The sequence below is a fragment of the Helianthus annuus genome, chromosome 4, assembly GCF_002127325.2.
Source record: "Helianthus annuus cultivar XRQ/B chromosome 4, HanXRQr2.0-SUNRISE, whole genome shotgun sequence".
In the NCBI taxonomy this organism is placed as follows: domain Eukaryota; kingdom Viridiplantae; phylum Streptophyta; class Magnoliopsida; order Asterales; family Asteraceae; genus Helianthus; species Helianthus annuus.
In genome coordinates this window covers 154,907,310-154,914,700 of record NC_035436.2, presented here as the reverse complement: position 1 = coordinate 154,914,700, position 7,391 = coordinate 154,907,310, and the positions used below count along the sequence as shown (strand labels likewise).

Genomic DNA, 7,391 nt, shown 5'->3' with positions numbered 1-7,391 from the left:
AAGATTATTGTCCTCTCACATATCTAAAATTCTCGTTTTATGGTCAAAAGGGCATTATGGTCAACATTGAGCATTTAACGGAAACGTGCATATGGTATGGACAAACAACGAACCAATCACAGAGGGTTGTACCATCATGTAACTTGGTCCTAAGTAAGCTCTAAGGCATATCTAAGTCATACTAAATTGGGTCAGAACTGAAGTAAAAGCAAAAGTCAAAGTTTTGCGACTTTCGGTTCCGAACCGGGTCTAAACAGAAAATTGCCGGGTCGAACATGTTTAGACATGTTCTTACACTTCTTACTAAGTTATATGAGTGGTAAAATAGGTTACACACCTTCAGCATTGCTAATTATGCGTTAATCCGAAAATTATGGTTCTGTTGACTTTTTATAAACATCTTTGACCCGACATTTGATCTGGTTAGAATGGGAATCAGAGGGTGCCCTTTTAAGGGTTTAAAGCCCACATGATTACCAACTTATAACTACCTTTTATTCGACTAATCACTGGACCATTAGTGATTAATCGTTAAGTCAACCGTTAATTACGACGGTTTGACTTTTAAGCTAAAACTAAGCAAAAACTTAATCAAGGAAGATCAAGCATACTTACTGAAGTCCTATGCACGGTTTGGGATGCTTTGGAAAGGCACTTGTGCTCCAGAAAGCTCCACAATTGCAGATGGAATGAATGATCACAAGGTTGTAACATGAAGGCCTTTTATAGTGTTTGAATCACCTTAGATCATTGCCAAACAAGTCTACTACTGATCATGGATCATCCACAAGTGTCCCTAAGGTCTAAAAAGCATGTAGGGGGGGGGGGGGGCGCCCATGCTGTGAAAAATATCGAGTTTATGTCGGTTACAAGGCTGAACAGGAGGCTGCCTACGTTTTTCTGCATCTGGGCGTCTCACGCGGCCCGCGTAAGACTCTTATTAAGTCTTACGCGGCCCGCCTGAATCATTCTGATAGATTTCAAATCTTTCAATAATTGCAGGTTGGCTCTTGGCTCTTCGGAAGGGTATTTCTTGCATTATGAGCCCTTCTTATTTACGTACAAGGGCTCCAAGACTTTTACCTATTACGTTAAGTCCTTGGTCACTTTATTTTTACCCGAAAAGTCATAATTTTCAACGTTGACACTTTTAACCCCTCACATACGAATTTGATCATAACTTCCTTATATAATTACGAAACTTTATGAAATTTTTATCGTGCATTCTAGTGAGTATAATTTACCGGTACAAAGCTTCAGGTTTGCTAAAAGGTCACTCAGAGGTATAACTTAAACATGTTGACACATTTAACCCCTGTAGTTTGTAATCTCTCACTTTCTTTCATATTTAGCTCCGTATGATCCATGATTTATTCGTTTGAAGGCATGAGCATCATGTAGGATTACTGTAAAGTATATTTATCCTTTGTTGACATTCTGAACCCTTGAATTCACATACTTTCCATGTTTGTCAACTTTAGTCCCTCTATAGTATTCTTTCTCACGTTCAAGCTTATGACACGTGTCAATACATTATAGGACGTAAATTTTCGAGGTGTTACATCTAGACATAAGACTCGATTAAGACGTAGTTAACAGACACTAGATGCACCAACAGTTTCCCACAATCGCGAGGTAAACCGTGCATCACGGTCAGAAATAATGTCACGAGGCGTACCATGATTACAAATGATCTCGTCGGTGTAGATTCGGGCTAATCGTTCTACCTTGTAGTCTTCCCGTATTGGCAAAAAGTGGGCTGATTGACGTGATGTCGTGGGTCACGCAAATTTAATCCCTAAACAACTGTAGTTAGTGGTAGTAGGGTATCGAACTCAGGGAGTATGTGGAAGATGTGTCGATTATATAGCTTTGCACTTAAACTAATTATTAAACTAAATTGCAGAAAATTAAAATTCAAGATTGTGGATTGTTGTTTTAGAAAACTAAATTAAGAACTAATTCAAATCAAAGTTGGTTGTAAACAGTTAGGAGAGAACAATGATCACCCTAGGTTTCAGTTTCTTTAAACAGTTGTGTGCAATTTCACTAGAAAGAGTTACATAGACATAACTCGTGTATATGTGATTGAAGTGATAAAAGGGAACAAAGTACTCGGATTAGATAACGCGAGGTTGTTTCCCGATGACCTATTAACCAATAACCAACCCTAACCCTTCCCGTGATATCTCGGTTGCCAACGGCACCAAGAACGTACGATTAAGACTAGGAATTGCAATATAGATTAACACACTACAAACAATCAAACATACACCATGACATTCAAGCAACGCAAGATATCATTCTAGAAATGCAGAAATTAAACACACAAAAGTTTCAGAAACATTCACCTAGGATGATCACCGAAGAGTTTAGCCGCACATGGCTCGGTGAATCATCATCAACATCAAACTATTGTTCATACGAATCGAAAATACAAACCGAATGATTGAAATTGTTCACAAAACAAGCCACAAGCCAAAATTCGTCCCCAAGGTGTCCAAGAACCAACCAATGATGAGATAATCTCAAAAGACACAATAAAATCGAGTTTAATGAGCAGTTACCATTTTCCTCGTCATGTCCACCGTAATTTACGGCCATACCGTAAATTACGGTAATCTTGAAACTGTTACGGTACAGATACACTGATTTACGGTGGAGGCTTGTGCACCTTTCATGGCCGCCGTAATTTACGGCTCCACCGTAAATTACGGGGGAGCTCTGACTTGCATGTGCCGTCCACAGAACCCAATTAACATTCCACAAGTGCCTCTCTTCTCAATATGGCGGCCCACTCACCAACTGCCAAATCCTTTTTAATGATGTTGATGTTGCTAATGATATGTCAGGCTCTCCTTGTATGACGGTTGAGGTTGAGATGATGATTGATGATGTCGGCCCAATCTAAAAAGCCTCCAACATGTGCCGCCCAAATGATACCAATGATATTGGCCCATGTAAGTGATAATGATAATAATGCTACACCTAAGACCTGCTCATATGATGATGATGTTTTTGATGTTTTTATGGTGATGTGATGCTGCCAAGAAAAACTCCAACGTGATGCTATTGTTGACTTTTGTTTTGCCTGCTGCCATCGAAAGTCCCCCATGTGCACATGATGTTTTTGTATAAATCTCCTTGTGTGCCTCTCGAGAACCCCACAAAAACAAATGATATATTTTTTTAATGTTGCTTGTTGACTTTTGCTAAAACAATTGTGTCTTTCACATAGGTAGGCCGCCTCTTTCCTTGTAGATATTAGTGAGATGTGATGGAAATTAATCTTTAGCCATTCCACTACAATGCCATGTACTTAACCTCACCGTATTAAGCGTTTTACCTGTGAAACCACACATACACTCATAGTTACTATATTCAAGCAAATACCCAGGTAAAGCATGGAATTTTAATCTTTTTAAGCCATTTAAGGGTTGTCCAACGGACCACCCGTCACATCCCCACACTTACCCGTTGCTTGTCCCAAGCAACCCATTCAAAAACTATTTCAAAATCACAAGCGATCAAAATGCAAACCAAGCTAAATGTGGCGTCCTTTTACTAACTTTCAATCATACCACAGACACACCCCTCACAAAAAAACTCTCGGTGACAAAAATTACTAGCATGTAAATGCAGAACCACTCAATGCATGTGTGTGTTTGTGCGACAATAAGCCTGTATAAAAATCAAGTCTCCTCCTATTGAGTATTTAGCATGCTTTAGAATCAAAGGGACTTGCGGGTTGTAACGGGGCTAGGTGTAAAGGTAGGAAAATGGTGGAATACATATGAAAGAGCTAATTGATTTGACCCGGTTTTTTATATGTCTACTACTACTACTACGAAACAAACACCAAAAATATATACGAAGCTTCTTGACATTTTCAACTACTATTGCAACCAATCACTTCTTTTTGTATTTTTCTCATATTTTCCTCTTCTTTTTTTTTCAACATTTTTTTTTTCATCATAACACATCAAACTCAACAATATATACAAAGACATTAATACTACATACTAAATCTCCTAAACCGGGTCATCTCAAAAGGTAAAATTTTTGTAAGAAGTAGGCTTGGGTCACAATCGAATGGTCTAAGGCTCAACATGGCTTTCTAAGGACCACACCCCCACCCCTCACAATACCAAGCTCATATATGTAAAGTATGAGGTCCAACCCACCAATCCCGCACTCTCACACATCTAGAAGAGGCTTCCTAAAAGTCCCCCCATCATTTTCAAAAGCATGCTAATTCTAGGATTTAACAAGTATTCACACACAAGTTCTATTAACACACAACACACAACGCCACTCAAACAATGAAATATCAATAACAATCATGTGTGGCTCAAATCCTCACCAAGAAAAGACTAGGAATGGGTGTCGGTGTGTCAAATGGAACAATGTCAAGCTTTCAAATTTTTACACTTTTCGCTTGAATTTACAAAATTTTTTTTTTTAAAACTCCCAAAAATTTCCCCCATCCCCACACTTGGGATACATTGTCCCAATGTATGGCTTTGAGGGAAGGATCGCTTTTAACCCACAACATCAACCTTTGCTTAAATTCTCAAACCCCAAATTTCTTTTTGATTTTTTTTTTCAAGCAAAAGCAAACTAACAAACTAACAATATTTCAAAGCTAAAGAACAAGACAAGTCTAAGGAAAAAGTACATTGACCTGGTAAAGTTTGGCACAACAGATATTGTAAAATGATCCAATTTCCTTTCACCACCTTTACACAAATATCCGCACATCTTCCCCACACTTGAGTGTTGCCATGGCCCTGAAACTAGTGGCGGATCTAGGATTCCGACCAAGCGGGAACGTTTTATAAATAAGCGGTAACGAAATCGAAAAAACGTCAAATTTTTCCAAAATTTACACTAAAAACGTCAAAAATTTTCCGACCAAGCGGTAGCGGAGGCTACCCCTTGTATAATGGTAGATCCGCCCCTGCCTGAAACATAGAAAACTAAAGAAATAACAAAATCAGTGAAAACCCTCGAGTTGCCTCCCGAGCAGCGCTAAGTTTCGCGTCTTCAGCCAGACCGTGCCACCCCCATTTATGGTGGCTCAAAGAATCGGTTCCTATCACCTCCCCCACTGTAGCTTGTCTTTGGGCAAAATGCATCCGTCTCATTTTGACTCGGTGGGTAATCAAATACGTTCCTGCTTGAACCCATATGTGTTTCTTCACGGTCCGGTGGGTGCTTTTTTCTCATTCTTTGAAACAAATTTTCACTAAACCCGCTATCCTTCACCACAATAAAATCGTAACTAATCATCTTAGTTTGAACATCAAATGACAACTTACGATTCTTTTCGGTCATAGTAATGATTCCTTCTCTACAATCGATTTGAGCATTTGCCGTATAGAGAAACGGTCGACCTAAAATTACCCTTTGTTGTGATGCCATGTTGGTAGAAGCATAGTCCAAAACTAGAAAATCCACCGGGTATTCAAACTCTCCCAACTGAATCTTAACATTCCTAACCATTCCCCGTGGACGCCTCCAACTTCCATCCGCCAAGCTCACCATGGTGTCTATACCTTCAAGTGGACCAAAGTCGTACATATCGTATAGATCACTTGGTAGCACACTCATGCTTGCCCCGTAGTCCAACAATGCGTGAGGGATTTTTAATTTTCCCACGCGGATAGGCACGATTGGCGCTTCACACTCTTTATCATTCTCGACTTCGTCATCTTTTTTCAAACCTGCATTCACTTGATACGAAGAAGTTAGCAATGTTTCATTAAATTTAGTATTTGGAACGGTGCTTACCACATTGATGTTAATGCTTTTTATGTTCTTGGGATTTGGCACCGTATCACTCGGTAGCTGGCCTTTTGCTTTCTTTAACATCGCCACGTCACTTGCAAGTTGACCCATTTGAGTGGTCAACGATTGGATGCTTTTGTCTTGAACCTCGTCCTTTTGCATCCGAACCTCATCACGTTGGTTCATTCGTTGCATTTCACTTTGCATCGCCTTCAACATCTCCATCATCTCATTTCCACCCGAAAAGCTTTGACCCGTTTGATATTGCCTTTGAAATCCTTGGTTTCCTTGGAAATTCGGGTTAGCTTGATTTGAAGGATTCCCATAGCGAAAATTTGGGTGGTTCCTCAACCCGGGGTGGTAAGTGTTAGAATTCATGTTGTTGTAATTTCTACCACCCCCTCCTTGACCTTGACCTTGAACCGCATTGACTTCCTCGTATTGTCCTTCCAACATTCCTTGGCAATTTTCAGCCGCATGACCTATTTCATTACACAAAGCACAAACATTATATATTTGGTTAGTGGTTTGAACATTACCATCATCTATGGCGTGCACTTGTGGTCGGTTAGTGGTTGGTCGGGCTCTTCTTGAAGCTTGGGCCTTCCTTTTTGATGTAGTGGCCATGCTTTCCAAAAACTCCCAATCTTCATTCTCATAATTCGTTCCAAACGTCCCTCCGGTGATAGACATTAAATCACGTGCGTCTTCGGCACTCAACCCCTCATGAAAGGCGTTCATCAACTCCCATAACTCAATTCCATGATGAGGGCAGTTTTTAATCATCATATTAAAACGCTCAAACGCCTCATGAAACATCTCACCGTGTTGTTGTTGAAAGCTTCTCAATCCCTTCCGTGCATCATTGGTCTTTTGGGCGGTGTAGAATTCATCCAAAAAGGTTTGTTGCATCTCCCCCCATGTATATATTGATGCCGAAGGCAAAGTGTAGAACCACTTCTTTGCCTTATCCTCCAAAGAAAACTGAAATAAGACCAACTTGACTTCGTCTGCCGAAAAACCTTGACTCCCAAAAGTGTTGCAAATTGAGTCATAGGCCTCTAAATGGAAATACGGCTCCTCCGTTGCTAACCCTTTGTACTTCGGTAAACTTTGCAACGAGTTTGTTCTTACTTCAAAAGTTCTCCCTTGGTTGTTGTGAGGGATAACCACCGGTGAAGGGTTTTGAGTAATGATTGGCCTGAAATGTGCCTCTATTCCCCTTGCTTGTTCCCTAAGATGCCTTCTTGGAACACCCAATCGACCCCTTGGACGAATAGGACCCATTGGTCTTGGTATAGGCCCTTGTGGTGCAATTGGTTGTTGGGGCATCGGTGGGTATTGATTCGGCCTTTGAAATTGTGGGTGTACATGTTGTGGCCTAACTTGTTGCAATGGAATGGGTTGTTGGATTGATGGCCCTTGTGGTCTTGGCCGAATGTGTTGTGGTATAATTTGTTGTTGTGGCATTCCACCAACACTTGCCATTCCTTGAGATTGACTTTGCAAATACCCAAACTCCCCTTGATCACCATAACCTCCATAACCGTACCCATCATCTTCATAACCCTCATAGTCTTCAAATCCCTCATCATAACCAT

The 7,391-nt window shown here is 40.4% G+C and overlaps 1 non-coding gene across 1 annotated transcript; it reads left to right on the top strand.

Moving 5' to 3' along the window:
- Positions 1 to 6,547: 6,547 nt before the first annotated feature.
- On the top strand, positions 6,548 to 6,653 carry LOC118491875. Its single transcript, XR_004892320.1, has one exon. It is a non-coding gene; the product is annotated as a small nucleolar RNA R71 (small nucleolar RNA).
- Positions 6,654 to 7,391: the final 738 nt, after the last annotated feature.